At 44.8% G+C, this 20,813-nt stretch overlaps 1 protein-coding gene and 1 non-coding gene across 2 annotated transcripts in view; one reads left to right on the plus strand and one right to left on the minus strand.

The window, feature by feature from the left end:
- Window positions 1–20,813, minus strand: part of LOC111723816 (voltage-dependent R-type calcium channel subunit alpha-1E-like) — a 173,843-nt gene that overhangs the window by 102,919 nt on the left and 50,111 nt on the right. The gene's annotated exons all lie outside the window — the stretch shown is intronic.
- Window positions 1,349–1,451, plus strand: LOC111723863. Its single transcript, XR_002772311.1, has one exon. It is a non-coding gene; the product is annotated as a U6 spliceosomal RNA (small nuclear RNA).

Genomic DNA, 20,813 nt, shown 5'->3' on the forward strand with positions numbered 1-20,813 from the left:
TGGGGGTAAACTGTGAGAGAATTCACTGTCCTGGGGTCCGCAGTATTTAGAGTAAACTCCTCATCTAGATGTACTGTGCCTTCCTCCCCAGGGGAGAAAGAGGTGTCCATGCCATGCTGACTCTTAGTGAAAAGACACCCTGGAGCACTCTGGCATATAAATGCATCTGAAGCCAGGAAACCCAGCCTGTGTCCTGACGACTGCAGCAGCGTGGGGACTGCAGTTTGGCTGCATCCTTAGGTGAAGTTGGACATGCAGTCACCCTCATGGGCTCAAGAAAGCTGGTGACAGCAGCTAGAGAACTAAGCACACACTGGTCACTCCAAAATCATTCTCTGGTCTAGGCCCGTGTTTCCATCAGTTTCAGAACACTTCATTCACCCCTTTAGACAGAGTTTAAAGATCAGGGGAGCCTTTCTCACTGTTTCCTGGGCCTCCTCCTCTTCACAAAGTTTAAGAAAGGCTGTGTTCTTCAGACTGGCAGGAGCCATACTTTAAGTGGAAAACAGTTCTCCCCTTCACTTATTCCTTCATTCATTCCTGCATGCACATATGTCTACATTATATTACATTTATGTAAACACATTATGTGTTTCCTGCCTCTTGGAGTTTATAATCTAGTGGACCATGTTTTCCAAGAGCCAAGACCAGGGATGGGTAGCTCCTAGCTCTGCAGGCTTCAGGCATCATGTTAAGTGCCGACCCATTTTCTTTCACCTTGGTTTTCCCAATGAGAAAATGGGACTGCTGGTGCCATAGTGGAGAAAGTTGGTTGATCTCTATGTGCAACCCTCCCTCCCTCAGTAACATCAGCAGACATGGCAGATGGCACCAGAGTAGCCTGCTGAGGTTGGGGGCAAGTCGAAAAACAAAGAAGAAAACAAAAATCAGTGAACATGTGCCCCCCCACCCAGGATCAATGTGGCCTGCTCCTTTAAGGCTTTCTGCTGATTTGGAGCAGGCAGAGAAGCTTTAGCCTGTACGAGAGACCTCTAAGAAGACACCCCTTCCTTTCTTGAGTCTGAAATTTCATTTCTTCCTCCTAAAGCACAATGCAATGGAGAAGAGTTGGTAGATCCCCCTTTCTGGGTCTAGTGACCAATATTCAGCCATACCTCTGAGTGTCTTGTAAATATAAAAAGTATAATAATACTGGGTCAAATATGTCTGCAGCTGTGAAGTCTGAGAAGCCCTTCAACATATACATTCTCCCATGTGAGCATCTCAGCAGCCCTAGAAATATTCTGCACAGGGATTCTTGTCTCCATCTGAAAGAGGAGGAGACTGATACTCAGAAGGTTGAGTGATTTCCTGTTGGCTTCATCAATAAAAAGCCACAGTAGAGGGCTTGCTTTGACAGCACATATACTAAAATTGGAACGACACAGAGAAGATTAGCATGGCCCCTGTGCAAGGATCACACGCAAATTCCTGAAGCATTCCATATTTTTTAAAAAAGCCACAGTAGAGCCAGACTTGGACCTGGCCTCTGGCTCCCAAGTTCAACACTCATGTAGAAGCACTGAGAGAGCATCCACGCTGGCAGCTTGTGAGAAACTGGGGATAAAACAGAGGCCTTAGAAATCTGAGCAAATGTCTTGATTTCCAAAAAGAAGAGTCTAGAACGATAACCAATGAGCTCACTGTCAATCCCAGAAAAATTCAACTGTAGATCAGTCTGTAACTGATAAGCAATGAGGAAGCAAGATGATTAAACAATGCCTGGGGCAAGCTTAGCTCAGTGCCTGGCACAAGGGAGGGCTCAGCAAATGAAAGACTGGTGCTACACTATTGCCATGGTTCCTTATTGTCAGAAATTAGCATGAGATGCCACAGACTAAACAGATCCATGCTGACCTTCTTTCTTTTTTACAACAGGGGTATTAGATGAAGAGATCAAAAAAATGCTAAAGATATGGTATCCCTGGATTTCAGCAGCCCCTCGACCAAGTCTCATATGCTACATTATCACAAATTATCTCACATTGTGAGATTGCGTACTCCTTAGCTAGTAAGAGTTCAAATACTAACTTTGCTATTGAGAGGCTATGTGACCGTGAGCAACTTACTTAACCTTCCTGTGGATCCACTCATCAGTAAGATAATGACAAAGCTAGCAGTCATCTCAGAAGACCACTGATTGATCAATTAGGATGACAGACAGATAGATAAATATAAAAGCAACAGACACCAGCTATTAATGTTATGTTATAATCCCAACAGGTAGGGAGGCCTCGAGTTGTGCCTCTGCGTTCTGTCATGATTTCTGTCCATTTTAACACATTTATCAACAGCTTGGATGAATGACAGCAGAAAAAGTACAAAAGTAGAGGATAGTGTCAGCTGTTCACATGGAAAAGACCCAGGAATGACAGCCACAAGTTTCATATTAGCTAGTGGTGTGGTGGGGGGAAGAGCTAAAAATTAATCTCAGACTGTGATCACCGACACGACACGTGTGTCACCCTGAAGTAATCTGCATTGATCGGACCGGTTAGAGCTCTGCGCTCCATTCTGGGTGTCGTATTGTAATACCAACACTGAGGAATTGGGGGCATGGGGAATCACAAGGCATCTTGAAATGATGGCAGCTGAGAAAAGCACGAATGTTTTGTTTGTGGCAAGTGACTGTCATCTACATGAAAGCTTAGACTGCTTTTCTTCTTGGCATAACTTGAGCCAGTGAATCAAATTAGAAGTGGCCAGAATTTTGCCAGAAAATGAAAAGGACGGAGAAAGGAAGGGAGGAGGGGGAAAAACCTAGGATCTAGCCAACAGTGGAATGGGGTGCCTTGCCCAGTAGTGAGTTCACGATCACAAGAAGAGTCCAAGCAGGGGCTTGGTGACCAGCTGCCAGGGATGTTGCAGAAGCGATTCATGAACTAGGTGATCTTAAGGGCCTTTGCCCATCCTCAGAGTCTGCGATCCCAGCCCCTCTCCCCTGCACGCAGCTTTCTTCTGCGCACCCCTTCCCCCATTTAGGCTGCTGTGGAGCTCCTGATCCCATGAAAACCTGCCAAAATTTGGCTTGTGAGATGCATATTCATTCATGAGGGATTCACCTGGCTGAGCTGGCTGGCCTGGCTGAAGATTTCAACACTGCAGCAAGTCACCCTCTGGAATCCTAAATGACTGTCAGGAGCGTCAGGAGCCTGGGCTCTAAGCAGCCTGCGCTGGGGACCTCAGCTGCACAGGCCAAACGCTGCATCACCACCGCCCCCAACCACCCACTGTCACCATAGCAACCACTGGGGCTGGCTGCCTAGGCGAGGCTCTTCAATCCAAGCAAGGCGGTGGGGGGGCAGTTTTTCCTGCAATTTCCCAAAGTAGTGGGTCCTACAAGGATGCAGGTAGGGGGATCCAGGAGGACCTCCGGAGGAGAACTGAGGCTGTCTTGCCCCATCCACTTGGCTGCCTCAAGATACAGCCTATCATCTGTGACTTGACCTTGGCATCCTCTTACTCTAACCAAAACACAGGAGAAGAAGCCACTGGGAAATTTCCTTATTTTTAGAAGCACAATCACTTAGCAACCTAAATGTCCCATTCTTCCCCACCCCTCTGAAAGCCCAGAGAAATAGATACAGTATTGAGGACTCCAGTGTTTGGCTCTGATACAGTGTGAGGATGTAATAATAATAATACTTTCTATTTATGTAGAAATAAAGCTTGCCTTCCAAGGAGCTCAGAGTCTTGCTAAAATTAAGGCACCGATCCCTCACACCCAGCCCCCTCTCCCTCTGAGTACAAACTGCCCAAAGATGGCAGTTTCCCTGTTTTTGACAATAGCCCAGGACCAGAAAGGACTTTACATATGGATTCTAAGACACGGAGCAAGCATGATTCTGTTCTCTGTATGTTACTGTCTGTTACAAAGAAAAGGCATCTATTTCTAGCACAAAAATGGGAAAAGGTCATGGTTTCTCAAATAAATGCCAGCAGTGAATCCCTTCCTCATATGTGACCCTGGTAACCATTCCTTTCTTCTGGAAACTCTTTCTCCCTTCATTTCCCTGCTAATGGTCTTCCATCAATCTGTTCTCCCCACCCACAAGCTCTTTCCTGGCCTACCTCCTAGATCCTCCGTATTTTTTATACTATTTTAATGCAGGGGTCCTCTTGCCTGCCTGCCCTCCTCTCTCTGCCTACTTTTTTGAGATACATGGTTTCAACCACCAAGTGTACAGTGACGGAGCCCAGATGTCTGTGCAGCCCCTGTCCTGAGCTCCAACTTCTACCACACCCAGTAGCCCAAAGGGCACATCTAACTCACAAAGCCAGAATCATCTCCTCACACCAGACTGCCCCCAAACAGTGTGCCATAGTCTCACAGTGGAGGAAGCGACCACCCCCCAGCCTTGGGATTCACCTTTCATTCTGTCCCCTCCATCATCCCCCAACTTTAGGGTTCCCTAAATACTTCTTAGATCTGTCCCTTCCTCCCTGGTCCTACTGACATAGACCAGGTTCCAGCCTTCATCTTTTTTTCTAGGCAGTAAAACATGTAAAAGGCAGGCTGCTAACCCATCCTCCTAAGTCCAGCCTCACACCTTCCTCCCTGATCACCACATGCACATGCACACATGCAGCACGGCAAGTCCACAAGCCTATCTACCCAAGGATTCTATCGTTCTCTTGCTGAAAGTCCTCAATGACCCCTGATGCCTCCCTAATAGAATCCAGACATGTCACTGTGGAACCTGTCCCTCGACTTGTGCCTCCTGGTCAGCTTAGTCTGAAATTCTCCCACCACCCTTCTGGCGCTGCACAGGACAAGCGTTTACACACACACGTGCTTGTACATTTGCTCTGGCCTCTGCCCAGGTGCCTATGTCCCTCCCTGACCTTCTTCCCCGGCCCCACAGCTGGGGAGCCGGTTCTGAAGAAGTCTGCCTGAACCCCATACCCCAGCGAGCACAGCAGAAACCCAAGGGCAACTCCCCTTCCCCTTGGACACATTCACTCTTCAGAAGTTTCCATAAAGTTCTAAAAACCTGAGGCAATATTATAAAAGGGAAAGTGACAGTGACTCTGAGAGCAGCTGCCTGTGGCAGTTTTGGCCTTCTCTTACTTTCCTACTTATTCCTCTTTCCAGAAAGGGGACACATCCAGAATCCCAAGCAGAGGCCAGAGCCCCCTCCCTTGTGCCATCTTCCCTCACCCGCTCCAGCCTCCCGGTGACCACCCACACTCGCATTCCAACCCACCCACTCCTGCTCCCTTCTCAGAGCCCGGGAAGCTCTGCTTGGCAACCCAGTCGTGTGACATTTCTCCTAGGGTTCTGCAGAGCTGTGGTGCTCAGGAAAAGCAGCCCAGGCAGCCAGAGAGCTCTCTCTGCTCATCCTGACTCCTCTCCTTCACAGCCCCTATGAGTCTCGGCTGCTTTCCTTTTCTGGAAAGCAGAAATTTTTTTATCTGTAAAATGAAGTTAGACCTTCCAAGTCCCAGAGGCTTGGAATCAACGAAGAATGATTCTGCCCAGCTTTTCCTTTCAGTGCCCCTTAGACATGCCTATCCTTCCCAGACCATTTCGGTTTGGCTGCTTGGAAAACGCTGCTATGCCTTGTTACCCGGGAACTTCCTTTATTCTCCGGGCCACAGAGTAAACAATAAAAATGTCACCTCTTCATTATCTGAGCTGATGGAGGAAGAGGCTTAGCCAAGTAAACATGATGGATAGGACCAAAGTAATTTATTTGTATTTTGTTTTGAGATGCGGTTAGAGATGTACGCTGAGACACAAAATTATCTCTGCCCATCTGGAAACCATCCCAAACCCTCCCAGCCTGGCCCCAGTCCCAGGCTGGGGTTTGGCCACAGTGTGAAGAAGGCCCTGGGTTGTGCAGATAGACCACACGCGGATAAGATGTCATTAACTGTGTTGTTACTCATAACATCCAACTCAACAGCCACGTATGGAGAACAGCCATGTGCAGGACGTCGTGTGGACAAAGAAACCTACAGGCCCTGCAGAGAATGACTTCTTAAATGTGCCCAGAAACTCAGAGTCCAGAAGAAGGGCAGGAGTCCGCTCATAATTATCCACATGATATGAGTAACAATACAGATTCCAAAAGAGTGCTGCTGGAGCAGAGGGGAGAGTGTGCCCAATTCTAACCAGGAGGCCCTGAGAAGCTGCAGATCCAAACCCAGTTTCGAGTGGGTAAACCTTCATCAGAGCCGAGAGCTGGAATGTCAGCCCTGCCTGGAATGGTCTTTGAACCTCAGGGAATTAACAAGTAGGTAAAAAGTTCTACTCCATGCCTGAAACGATACAAGATGCTAAGGGCTATAAAAGATATTTAAGACAGTTTTACCTTCCGTGCATGAGATAATTAGCAAACAAGGCAGTGTTAAATTCTGACAGAATCGAGGGCTCAATGTGTGCAACTGACAGTAAGAATAGCAGACTAAAGTGCTAATTGCATGGCAAAGAGAATGAGTAAGAAACTCTCCACAAACGCTGTTCTGTATATCCACTGCATCTCTGCTGCTATTACTGACAACATCCCAGTCAGCTGCGGGTAAGAAGGTATCTTCTACATCTTTGGGCAGCATGATGGGATAGAAGGAGCATGGGACTAGGAATGAGAGGCCCAGGTCCCAGAGGAATCTGGCGTGAAGTTGCAGACAAGTTACTTCCCCACACAGGGCCTCTGGAAAGAAGCTGGACTCAAAGATCTGCAAGTCTCCTTCCAGTTCCAGGGAACTGTGGTTCTGAACACAAAGGGACCAGCCGATGTCACGGTGAAAGGTTTGGAAGGAGGAGGGAGTGGAAGGACTCAAAGGAAATGAATCAGGAGGGTAGGTCAAGAGCAGGTATGGGAAAGTCAAAGGCAGGAATGCATGGCCAGGCACAGCGGCTCAGGCTTCTTATCCTAGCACTCTGGGAGGCCAGAGCAGGAGGATCCCTTGAGCTCAGGAGTTTTGAGACCAGCCTGAGCAAGAGCAAGTCTCTGTCTCTGCTAAAAATAGAAAAATTAGCCAGACATAGTGGCCCACACCTGTAGTCCCAGCTAGTTGGGATCCTGAGGCAGGAGGATCACTTAAGGACCAGACACTGAGGTTTCAGTGAGTTAGGCTGATGCCATGGCACTCTAGTCCAGGCAACAGAGTGAGACTCTGTCTCAAAAAAAAGGAAAGAAAAGAGAGCGAGAACAAAGCCAAGCAGGTGGCTGCTGCAACACTGGGGACAGGCAGGGGGCCAAGGGGAGAAGAGGTAGCATTCGCTTGAGAGAGGTGCCGATGGCCATGCAGAGCAGGGCAGAGGAGGGTACCGGGAAGAAAGAGCTACGCTAGAGGCCCAGTTAGGGCGCACCCTCCGTAGAAGGAGCTTTAGCAAGACTCTCATGACAGTTGACAGACAAACTGAGGAAGAAATGAAGGCAAGAAGCCAGCCAATGGACCACTCAATCATCCAAGTTACAAGTTGACGAGGATGTGGGCTGGTGGCTGGAAGGAGGACATCGGAGGGAAGAGCAGAGATCTTGATTTAAAAGGACAGGCAGAGCTTGGGAAACTGTCAGATAGGAAGAATAAGAAAAGGGATGCGTCCACGCTACCACCCAAACACAAATCCGTAGGATTTGAAATGGCCGGGGCCCAGAGCTCTGCATGTCCTGAGAGAGGGAGAGGTGTCGTGCAGGAAGTGGTGAGTGGCACCGCCCACCCAGGCCCTCGGTGTGAGAAGAGAGAGGGAGTGTTTAACGCTGCACGCCCTCAGGACCGAGCACAGTGCTTGAGCAGAGAGCATGGGCTGGGGTTGCCTACTAAGAGCGCCATTCCTACTCTAGTCCCAAATGTAACTTCAGAAGCTTTAAGAAAACAGATCTGGGAGGAGAAAGCAAATAACGGAAGATGGAAGACAGGAGTCCCAGCCCAGCAAGGGCTTATATGGAGAGACCATGAGCAGCAGGAAAATTGAGAAGGGATGAAAGAAAGTCAATGGGGGTAAGTCCCCACAGTGACCATAGGATCATAGACCAGCAGTCTTCCAAGCACCCAAATTTAGTCCCAACACATCCACAAGGCAAAGGGAGGCTCTCAGACAGGAGGCTGAGATTCAGGGAAGGAAGAGGCTGGCAAGAGCCTGGCACGCCTAATGCGCAGGCCACAGCCTTCTCTGCCAGCCTCTCCCCTGCTCAGAGCTGGCATACATTGGCAGGCTTCCCAACTGGCCTGAGACTGCCTTAAATCTTGATGGCTTGGCGTACATCCCCTTCCAAACCATACCCTGAGTCTGCTGGCAGTGTGCTTCCATTTACAAAACTGTCGGGGAAGCTGCTGTGACCACTCAGCTCCCCTAGCACCCCAACCCTCTCCCCACCCCCAAGATGGCTGGCCAAGGTCAGGGCCTCTTCTCTCCATCCCCACCCCCTAGAGGAGCATTTGATGACCTCATCTGCACAGCAGTGCAGGCACGTCTAACAGGGGAGCAAGGGAAGAACATTCCCGAAGCAGCAGCAAAGAAAGTGACTGGACTGAGGGCCCCTGAGGTAGCCTTGAGCCAAGAAACAAAAATTCCTCTTTCCTGGAGACAGGGGGAGCGGAAAGGGGTCTTGAAAGCTATGAAGTTACAACAAGGCAGGCAGCAGCCACTGTGATCCAAATATGGAATCCACCCAAACTCACCGAACAGAAGCCTCCCTCCCAGGGCAAAGCAGGCAGGCTGAGCTTTCCTTGTTCCTCTCTTCCCTGTTCTCTAGGAGAAATTCAACCCTAGGGCTCTTTTTTTTTTTTTTTTTTTTGGCGTTACCTCTGGGTTCTCCTAATGATATTAGTATTGAAAATATCAGAATACTTCTAAAAGGAGTATCAAGTACTTATCAATAGTGGAAACAAGATAAGCAGAAAAATAACATTAATATTTTCTTAAGTTCCTGCATCCTGCCCTGATGAACAGCCTGTGTATGGTCAGGAGTCAGGACCAGGCCCTCCCACGCAGAAGGCCTGTGAGAGGAGGCGGCCTCCCCCGCCAGGGGTCTTCCAAGCTGAGGGCAGAGCCACCAAACACTGCCCTTCAGGGAACATAGAGCCCAGCCACTGGGATGCTCTTCTCTCCTGACCATGCTGAGCCCCTGACAGGACCCTAACAGCTAAAACCCCAAGGATTCCAAAACACTTTTACACCCTTCTTATTATGAAATATTTCAAATTCTTAAAAATACTGTAAAAGACACGATGTGCATAGTTTTATGTTTAACACGGATTTACATTGTCTGATATCTGTTTCAAAATCTTTTTTTCTTTCAAGACCTGCACATTTCAGATGCAGGCAAGGCTCCACCCCAACCTGTTTACGTCCCCTCCTTCTAGAATAAGTACTGTCCTAGAGTTGATTAGATCAGCCTCATGCATATTTATGTGCTTTCCCAACATGGTTAGACAGTTTTTTCTAGCTCAGATGTTTTCAAAGTGGTCCATGAACCACCTGCATCAGAATTATCTGAGTGCTTGCTAACCATGGAGATCCCTGACCCTCCGGGGGTGGGGCCAGAATGTTTCATTTTCTACAAGCACCCCAGATAATTCTGATGCACATGAGAGCTTAGAGAGCCACTATGCTAGCTTAGGGGTTCCAGCCCTCTTAGAACATTAAACAAACAACCCCAAGGACCAAAACAAACAGGCGAACCCTGGGAAGGGTGACCCCTCCAACTGCTAGCTGGCATCTGCTGCCCCATGTGAATAATAAATCTGAATCAGGCTTTGTAATCTTTCCAATTACCCCACTGTCCGGGGTCAGTCTCCTGCTCCCCCATTACTTCCACAGCTCACACAGAGCCGCAATAAAACACCAGTAACGTTTATTACCTTCACAGGAGAGATGGAGGGAGAGAAGAGTGCTAAAAGGCCGACGGTATCCAAAGTTTCCTGTCTGCACCAGCCCACCGCTGCCACCATTTGTAGCACGTCTCTGGCACCTTACAGATTATCATGGAGTGACAATGTATACTATAATTTTTGTTGCTGTCCTAATTTAGGAGCCATACGCATTCTTACCACAGCTTTATTAAGTTATAATTACAACCACAAAACAGACCCTTCTGAAGTGCACAATTCAATGGGGTTTTGCATATTCAGAGCTGTGCAACCATCACCACTGTCTAATTTCAGGACATTTCAACACTCCAAAAAGAAACCCCTAATCCATCATTACCCTCCCTCCCCCAGGCTTCTGTAACCAGTATTCTAGTTTCTCTAGAAATTTGCCTATTCTGAATGTCTCCACATAAATGAAATCATACCATACGTGGCCCATTATGAAGAGCTTCTTTCACTTAATATAATGTTGTCAAGGTTCAGCAACATCATAGCAGGTATCAGCACCTCACTCCTTTTCACTGTCAAATAGCACCCCATTGCATGGTAGGCCACATTTTGTTTGCCATTCAACAGCTGACAAGCACTTGGGCGGCTACCATTTCTGACTATTATGAATGACGCCGCTAGGGTATCAGTGCACACATTTTTGTATGAGTATATGCTTTCATTTCCCTTAAGAATGTATCTGGGAGAGAAATTGCTGGATCATACCGTATCTCTATGTTTAACATTTTGAGGAACTGATAAACTTTTTCAAAAAAGGCTACACCACTTTACATTCCCACCAGCAATGTTTCAGGATCCCAATTTTTCCACGTTCCTACCCAACACTTGTTATCAGAGATCTTTCTAATGATAACCATTCTAGCGGGTGTGAGGTGGTATGTCATTGTGGTTTTTGTCTGAATTTCTAATGTCTAATGGTGTTGCCTTAGCCAGTGCTGGCTGCTATAACAAATACGATAGATTTGGGTGGATGAAACAATAGAAATTTATTTTTCAAAGATCTGAAGGCTAGAAATCCAAGATCTTTCTAATGATAACCATTCTAATGGGTGTGAGGTGTTATCTCATTGTGGTTTTTGTCTGAATTTCTAATGTCTAATGATGTTGCCCTAGCCAGTGCTGGCTGCCATAACAAATACTATAGATTTGGGTGGCTGAAACAATGGAAATTTATTTTTCAAAGATCTGAAGGCTAGAAATCCAAGATCAAAGTACTGGCCAATTAGGTTCCCAGTGAGGGCCTTCTTCCTAGTTTGCAAGAAGAGAGCCTTCCCTCTTCTTGCTATGTGCTCATGTGGCAGAGAGAGGAAGTGAGTGCTCTTGCTTCTTTCCTTATAAGGGCACTAACCCGATTATGAAGGCTCCACCCTCATGACTTAATTACCTCCCAAAGACCCTATCTCCAAATGCTACCACCTGGGGGACTGGGGGTTCAACATATGAATTTGAGGAGGACAGGAACATTCATTTAGTCCACACCCAATGTTGAGCATCTTTTCAAGTGTTTATTGAATATTTGCAGATTCATTCTTTAACCAAAGAGCCTGGAACCCTAGTGAAAAGTGATTCTCCAAAGCCTGGTTCCCTTCCCACCCACACGCCTATCAGCATTTACAGGATTCTCATTGGAAATACAGATTCTCAAGCCCTACCCCAGATCACCTGAACCTGAATTCAGGGAGTGAGGCCCAGCAGTCTGTGTTTCAACAAGCCCTCCAGGTGATTCTGATGTAGGCTTAAATCTAAGAGCCAGTGCTATGGTTGTGTTTCTTATAGAGTGTTGCCCAGTATTTTATTAAATGATACTTGATAAAGAAACAAGGTTGGGGCAGTGCCTATGGCTCAAGGAGTAAGGCGCTAGCCCCATATACCGGAGGTGGCAAGTTCAAACCCCACCCCAGCCAAACCAGTGCTATGGTTGTGTTTCTTATAGAGTGTTGCCCAGCATTTTATTAAATGATACTTGATAAAGAAACAAGGTTGGGGCAGTGCCTATGGCTCAAAGGAGTAAGGCACTAGCCCCATATACCGGAGGTGGCAAGTTCAAACCCCACCCCAGCCAAAAACTGCAAAAAAAAAAAAAAGAAACTCCTCAGTAAAGTGAATTTGGGCAAAACGAAAAAGAAGTTCTTTACTTAGGACTTTTCAGATTCTTTACTACACTCACGATTAATATGTATCTCCAAGAAAGAAAGTATGCCACATTTCCCAAACCTTTGTATATGGATCATCTTGGAGGACCAGTGTTCCATAGATACTACTTTGGGAAACAATCAAGAAATTAAAAGGATCTGCCACTATATTCTTTATAAAATTACCTCTGTTGTTAACGATATTCTTGAGATTCGTTCTTTACAAAGTCTATACCTTTAGTTATCTATTACGGCAGAGCAAAACTTAGTGGCTTAAAATAACAATCAGCACATACCATCTCACACAGTAGGTCAGGAACCTGAGTAGCTTTGCCAGGTTTTTGCTCAGAATCTCTCGTGAGGTTGCAGCCAAGAAGTCAACCAAGACTGCAGACAAGACGTGAGCGGGGGTGCAGTTATCTGAAAGTCTGACTGCTCACTCACATGGCTTTGATAGAAGTCGCTACAACCTTTCATAGGGTTGCCTGAGTAAGCAGTCCACAAAGGCAAGGGAAATGTGGCAATGGCTGTTATGACACAGCCTCAGAAGTCACATCCTCACTTCTGCTGTGTTCTCTCGGTCACACAGACCAAAGCTGATACGACGGGCCAGGGTCTACCTGAGGCCATAAAGACCAGGAGGCAAGGATGACTCTGCTAGTAAGTGACAGGTGTGACATGAACCAGGCAGCCTGGCTCCAGAGTCCAGGCCACTGTGCCCAGCTGCTTCTCTGTTATATTGACCAAACAAGCCCTCTGATATCCCATCAGGAATGGGTAACTCTAAAGGACCAGCGTCTGCAGGGCAGAACTTAGCATGTTCTGTGCTCCCTGCTTGCTGTGAGCATGTCCGCACTCTCTCGCAGCTGCTGCTGAGCACCGTGGCTTGCCCAGAAACAGTGCTTTTCAGAACACAGGGTTGGAACTGTTCATTAGCTAATTAGGCTGTTCTTAACTAATCTGGGAGATGAGCATCAATTTACTTCTGTTTGTGCTCTCAACAACCCTGCTACCACTACACTATAAATCACGCTCTTCCCCTCATTTTGCTGTCCACCTATCCAACTATCCACCAATCCATAACGCCTAGTACTTCCAGTTTCTAAAGCCCTATTCCTTAGAAATTCCCGCGACCTTTTTTGTAGGTATATCTTTAATTGCTATTATTATGCCAATAGAATGTTGGGTCTAAAGCCTCAACTTCTTTAAAAATGAAAAATACTTTTTTCCCCCAATCCTGTTGAATCTTAGGATCCCTTAAGACCTTAAGAACAGTCTTGAAATGTTTTGCCTGTATAAAGGGAAATGAAACAAATCTCTTCTTTCTACTCTTCCAGGTTCTGAGCTGGGGTCTTAAAACAGATGACAGGTTAGTAAGAGAAAAACATGCAAATATATTTTACCAGGTTAAGTATCCATTACATGAAATGCTTAGGACTAAATGTGTTTCAAACTGGGGGGAGGAGAATTTGGAATATTTGCATTATAATATTTACTGCTGAGCACACCTCATCTGAAAAATCCCAAGTACCTAAGACTCCAGTGAGCATTTTCTTTGACCATCTTGTCGGCACTGAGAAAGCTTTAGGTGTTGGAGCATTTCCAGTTTCAGATTTTCACATTAAGGATACGCAACCTGCATAAACTTTACTTGACCTGGGAGCCTTCATAAGGAAATCAAAACCCCAGGCAACAGTTAAACTTGGATGTTTTTGTAGTAGGTTTGATGAACTGTGGGAAATTATGGGAAAATAAGGGTAAGAGCTAAGAGGAATAAACCCAGGCACACTTCGCAAGTCCTGTTTGTGCAGATCCCTCTCAGCATCCTTCCATCCTCAGAAATAAAGATATTCCTTTCCTCCAGGGATAGGCAAGGCACGAAAGTTTTTCCTGCACCTGCTGTTCCTCAAGTTCCTTCACCTTAAAATGTTCAGAAGGCCACGTTTGGGGGTAGCATACCCTGAACCCCATCACCTGTCTTTCTAATTCTTCCCCTTCCATATGAGCTACTCGTTCATTAATGTTTTAGTTTGTTCAATATTTGTCGATATTTTTCAAATATTAATGAATGACTACTACAGGCCAGGCACAAGCGCGAGCTTCCACAAAAGAACGATACAATGGCCAGGCACAGCAGCTCAGGCCTGTGATCCTAGCCCTTCAGGAGGCTGAAGCAGGAGAATAGTTTGAGCCCAGGATGAGGTTGTAGTGAGTAATGATTGCCTCAGCAACAAAGTGAGAGCCTGTCTAAAAAAACAAACCACCCTCAACTAAAAGAACTGCAAAATGTACCATTTTGCCACAGAGCATAGAAACTACGTGGAAAATATGAGGGAACCAGCCTTACACCCTAGTTTTGTAGATAAGAACACAGAAAAATCCCGATGATGAGGCACCCCATCTAAGCCCTCCCATGTTTATTGCATGTTTGTGTCCAATTCCGATCAACTCCACAAGTTTCCAGGAAATGTGTTTACGGTGACATGGACTCTGTGAAGCTCCTCCATCTCCCTCGTTATAAACAATGTGAAGGCTCTAACTGTGCATCATGTCACCAGCACACAACAGGGCATCACACCCGGGTAGCAGATATTCATTGAGCATCTGAGAGCGAAGACAAGAAGGATAGAGACCAAACAGAAAATGCTTTGTTGTTTTTTAAAGAAACATGATCTGGCTATGATGCCCAGGCTGGTCTGGAACTCCTGGGCTCAAGGGATATGCCCACCTTCATCTCCCAAGTAGCTGGGATTATATAGGCATGTGTCGCCATGCCTGGCAGGAAATATTTTTATTTGTTGTAAGACTGGGGATCTGAAATCAGGCATCCTGGTTTCTAATTTCACCTTTGTCCTACTTTAACATAAGACCTTACGTCAAATAACACAGCTTCACTGTACACCACTTTTACATGTGGCTACTGAAAGCAAAGGGCAAACTCTCGATCTGTCTTCTGCAGAGAAAAGATCGATTTTAACAGGAGTCTTATACAGTAAGTCATGTAATGGTTATATATAGTTAATTCAGAGGTTATTGCTCTGAGGAAGGATTTTTATTAATTAAAAAAAAGGTTATCAGTTTTTTCATGCTGCTTTTACTGAACTCAAGGAAGGTTTTCGTGGACCCAGACATGGGAGGACACATGGGATTGATTAAGAAGTCACACACAGCATTAGTGATGTTAAAGGGACCGATAGAGAAGGGGAAGGAGACTAGGAGAGGATCTTCTTCCCATTGGACCAACATGGCATTTCTTCAATGGCCTCAAGAACATCCTTGAAATATTTTGGCTGCCTTCCTCAATTCTCCCCCCTTTCGTATTTCCATTCATTAATTTATTCATTAGCTTGCTCAGTCATTCATCCATTCATTCAGTAATATTTGCTAACTGACTGCTAAGTGCTTGGCACACAAGTTCAAACAGAATAAGATATAAGCCCTGCCAGCAGCCCTCAGCCATTACCTACTTCGTGCAGGAGATGCTGGTGTCAACCTGGGAGTAAACCTGGCCAGGAGGAAGGGCATAGGGAGGGGCAGGGGGAGGAGGCGCAGCCAGGCAATAGTCACTTAGCTGAATAGACATCCCACCAGAGGGATGCAAGGATGGTGTACTAGCAGGCCAAAGAGCGTGTTCAAAAGGAAAGAGGCATGAACTAGCATGAAATTCAAGGAACTGCCAGTAGTCTGCGACAGCTGGAGGGCAGGCAGCATGTGGTCGGGTCAGGAGGGACCTTGCACTTGGCCGCAGAAAACAGCAAATCCCTGAAAGCCTTTGAGCAAGAAAATGCATAATCATATCGTATTTTGTAATCTGTGCCTCTCATCTTCTGCAGGATCCTTTTCAAAATTCAACAGAAGTCTTTTCAGATTAACACTATTATCATTGAACAGATTGTCACTTTGTAGCGTCTTAAGACTTTGCTGTTACTCAGTTGCTTTCTATGAGGTGCTATCTTCCACTTCCTCTGATTGAATGCCCTTCCCCTCGTCCTCCTTGGCAAACCCCTACCAACCTCCAGCATTCAGCTTCAATAAGCATCACCTCCCCTCTGACTTCTTTTCTCTCCTAACCTGAGCACCCTCCCTCCTCCATGCTCCCAGGATACATTCACTAGAGCATTACTGTAGTGATGGATTCCAACTGCCTCTTCAAAGTCTCTCTCTTCCATGTGACTGTGGATCCCAGGGAGGCAGAGATTTGCATTCTAATTTACATATACATGCACATTTACATATAACACAGGAAAAAGATTCCATTTACTCAGCAGTATTCTAGTCTTCATTTGTGTGAGTTTAAGAAGTACTCTTTTGAAATTTTATTTGTATGAGTTGAAGGGGTACAGGGCAGTACAGTTTTGTTGCTGGGCTTTTGGTATAACCATTACCCAAATAGTGTGCATTGTACCTATTAAGTAATTTCTCATCCCCCAACCCCTTTCCACACTTTCCTGTCTCCAATGTCTATTATTCCATACTCTATGTCCACATATACGCATTATTTAGCTCCCACTTGCAAGTGAGAACATGAAGTATTTGACCGTCTGATTCTAAGTCTCCAGTTCCATCCATGTTCTCCCCAGTACTCTATTGAACACCTGCTCTCTGCCTGGCATTGTGCTGGGCACATACTCAATACAGTGCCTCCAAATGCAGGGCAGTATATGTAAGTGTGCATGTACCGTACACGCATGCTGGAATAGATTTTAAGCTCACTTAAAGCAGAAGTAACGTCTGTTCCAGTACTTCTGAACATGAGGGATTGAAAGCAACTGATTTTTAAAACCTTATTAACTAATTTATTTGCAATCATATCACATGACAAAGTAGAAACAGTTAAAATGGTTTCAAGCACCAAGAATTTAATATATAAGAATATAATATGTTGAGCTGGCAGGGTAGAAATCAATTTCTAAAAACCCACAGCTTTTTTTTTTTTTAATTACGTAAGAAATCAGTAGGACACAGCTTCTTGTCCAACTACTTCTATAAAATCTTCTGCAGACTGAGTGGAATACAACATGTGAGTGACTTTACATTCAATCAACACATTTATTAGTGCCTGGTATCAGTCAGCTCTGTTGGCTCTGAGAAAAAAAATAGCTGCCGTTCTTTTTGTAGTTTTAATGTGTATTTCGGGCACCATGCTTTACCTGTGTTACCTCAATAATCTGCAGACTAACCCTATGAAGTAAGTAGGCCCTTATTTGGGTAATTTTTTTGTTGTTGTTTATAAGAGACAGGGTCTTCCCCAGGCTAGAATGCAGTGGTGCAGTCATAGCTCCCTGCAACCTAACACTACCAGACTCAAGCAATCCTCCTACCTCAGACCCCTGAGTAGTTAGGACTACAGGTGTGCACCACCATGTCCACCTAATTTTTTCACTTTTTATAGAGATGGGGCCTCACTATGTTGCCCAGGCTGGTGTCCAACGCCTGATCTCAAGCAATCCTCCCTCCCTGGCCTCAGAAAGTGCTAAGATCACAGGCATGCGCCAGAGCCTCCTCTGGGTAAATTATTCAGTCTCTCTGGGTCCCAGTTTCCTCATCTGTAAAATGGCTACAGTAATAGAATATACATCATAGGGCTGTTGTTGAGGAATTAGACGAGTTCACACATTTAAAATACTTAGAACAGTGCCTAACACATACTTTCAAACATCAGCTCAGTCTCCCCACCACCCTCACTCTTCATGATCGTTGTCATCATCAGCTCATTTTGAATATGAGAAAACTGAGACTCAGTGAGCTCAGAAGTAGGAGCCCCACCTTCTCCTTCAGACAGGCAAACTGAGCACCTGCTGTGACCTCGTTCTCCTTCCCCTAAATGCCTAGAAATCAATTTGTATACACATGTGTACATACAAGAACCACACCGGAAAGCAAAAAAGGGAAACGAATCCTCAGTGGACCAAACCAGACGTTGTAATAAATCCCCTCTGGACAGAAAGTGGATGCGATCAGATTTCTTTTAAAGAAACCACAGCCTGCAGTCCCCAGAAGAGGGTGTGACTGCTCTAAAGGCAGGCGTGTCACCAGGACTGCTCCTGTCTGCACGTGGCAGGCCCCGGGCTCTGACAGGCTAGGGGTGACCAACAGGGTGGCAGTTTGGGTATAGACTGCCATATAAGCACTTTAACTCTCTCTCCCTTAACCTCCTTATTTCTTTGAACCAGGCAGTAGTAAAGGAAAATCTGCCTATAGACAGAGGCGGTCTGGAAAGCTGGGTGAGAATGACAGGGCAGCACCTTTTGAGAGGAATAGGAAGTTCCCACCCCCAGCTGCCTGGCCACTAAGGTGACCCACCCAGTGCAGATGTCACCATGTCCACTCTTCATAGCCTTTCTCCCTGCAAGCAGTGGCACAAACAGATACAGCAGACAAAGGATGACATTATGATCAAGAATCACCAAGCACCGAGGGACTCTAATACCGCAGACAGAGAAAACGCAGAGCCAGAGAGCTTGCACTCACTGAGGATGAAGATGTCTCATTATTAACTTAGAGAAAAGTGTGAGAAGATTGCAAGCATTTAAAAAGATGACCCAGAAATAGTGCAAATGAAGATTTCAATAACTGAAAATTGTAGAAATGATTAAACGGACTGAATGGCAAACAGAGCGATGTTCCCAGGAATCAACGCAGAACAAGAAAGAGATGACAAGTACAAAGAAAAGGTTTAAAAACAGAGCAGAGACAGAGAATTTCCAACATCATTTAAAACGAATGCCAGAAATAAAGACTAGATAAAATGGAGAGAAAGGAATGTTTTAAAAAGTGGAGAAATTCCAAATGAGAGAGAAATAATTCAAAAGTATTTCCCAGCACTGAATACAAATACAAATCTTTGGATTCAAAAGCCCCCCTCCCAATGCCATAAAAAATAAAAATAAATAAAAACCATCACATAAGACACATATGAGTGAAATTTTAGAGCACCAAAAATAGGGGGGAAATGCCAATGTTTCTAGAGAAAGACGAAACCAAAGTTTTCTGGAAAGAAATAATCATGTTGGCATTGGAAATGTCATCAGCCACAAGGAGAAAAGACAAAAGTACACTGGGTTAAAAATTTAATGATAATTAAATATGTGTGGGGAGTGTATCATATTTACCTAGTGGCTAGCCTTAAACTTTTATTTATTTATTTGTTTATTTATTTATTTATTTGCAGGTTTTGGCCAGGGCTGGGTTTGAACCCGTCACCTCTGGCATATGGGGCCAGCACTCTACTCCTTGAGCTACAGGTACTACTCCTATTTATTTTTCTGAGACAGAGCTTCAAGCTGTCCCCCTGGGTAGAGTGCCGGGGCATCACAGCTCACAGCAACCTCCAACTCCTGGGCTCAAGTGATTCTCTTGCCTCAGCCTCCCAAGTAGCTGGAACTACAGGCACCCACCACAACGCCCGGCTATTTTTTGGTTACAGCCGTCATTATTGTTTGGTGGGCCAGGCTGGATTCGAACCCGTCAGGTATATGCGGCTGGCGCCTTAGCCGCTTGAGCCACAGGTGCCGAGCCTACCCTTAAATTTGTAATATTTATTCTGGTGGTGCATGACTTTTAAATATCCATGAGTAATTTTCTTTTTATCAGAATGAAATCATCCTCGACCCCTTTAATGTTTTCATCTTGATCTCTTTTAGAAAAAAAAAAATGTTATATTCACTTCCCTTTGGTTGGATTTGTCTGGCGTATCTTTTACCACTTCCTCTATTTTCAATTTTCCAATGTCATTTCCCTTAGCTTAGTTATTTAAACAGAGGATTAAAAAAATTAAATACAATCACAGGTCTTTGTCTTTTCAAAAATAAGTCTAATCTATTTACCTTTGTTCGACTGCTACTAAATTAGGACTTAATTCTGCTTGACTATGTTCTGTTTGCCTCACTTTACAATTGTTTCTTTTATCTCCTTTCTTGCTTTTTGACAGACTTTCGGGCTTTTCTTTGTCATTCCTTTTCTTTACCCGTTCTATTTACCCACAGCTTCTATTTCAACCTGTAGAGCACCACAGCTTCTTTGGCTGTGATTAAGAATTATGTGTTCATCACAATTCATTCCACAGGTTTCTATACTAGGGCTTTTCTAACTTAGTAAAAATGTTGTTTATACAGTAACTTCATGTTCCATCGAATTGTATGCATATTATCACTCCCAAAACAAAGAAGTTTATTATTAATGCTAAAGTTTTTAATGGCTATTGTAATAACATTCACAGTAATTTTAATGTTTAGTCTTCTACTGAAAAAACTTCCAAAACTTTTGAGTTCATGAATTAGATGAAAATACTGAGGGAATTATTAAAATTAATTTAACAGTTATTATGTACATCCTTTTTAAGGCTGGTCACTATAAGACTATAAAGAACACGTGTCTTAATGGTGAAGCTTTAAACAAGAAACAGGATAAGATAGGCTTCTACTACTGCCACTATTCAACATCGTCCTTGAAGTTCTGGCTAGTGCAATAAGATAAGATAAATAAATAGCAGGTGCATTAGAAAGAAAGAAGTACAGGAAGGGCTGTTTGTAGCTGATATAATTTTCTACACCCTCGAAGAGAATCTACTAAAAACTAACTTTAATTAATGAGAGTTTTATGTGATAACTGGATATATGATCAACAAATTAAAATAGTAACATTTTTAGAAGTTAGCAGCATTCTATTAGAAATGGAAAGACCTTCATTCACTCACAGGAGCCATAAAATTATAAGATACACAGGAAAAAAATCTAACAAAAGATGTGCAAGTCCTAAATGGAAAAATCTCCAAAGCTGTAATAGGACCTCAGAGTAAGTATCTGAGTAAAACTCAAGACTGATGAAGATATATGGAAAGATACTGGTACA

Source organism: Otolemur garnettii, unplaced genomic scaffold (assembly GCF_000181295.1).
Source record: "Otolemur garnettii isolate 467f Iridium unplaced genomic scaffold, OtoGar3 scaffold00016, whole genome shotgun sequence".
In the NCBI taxonomy this organism is placed as follows: Eukaryota; Metazoa; Chordata; class Mammalia; order Primates; family Galagidae; genus Otolemur; species Otolemur garnettii.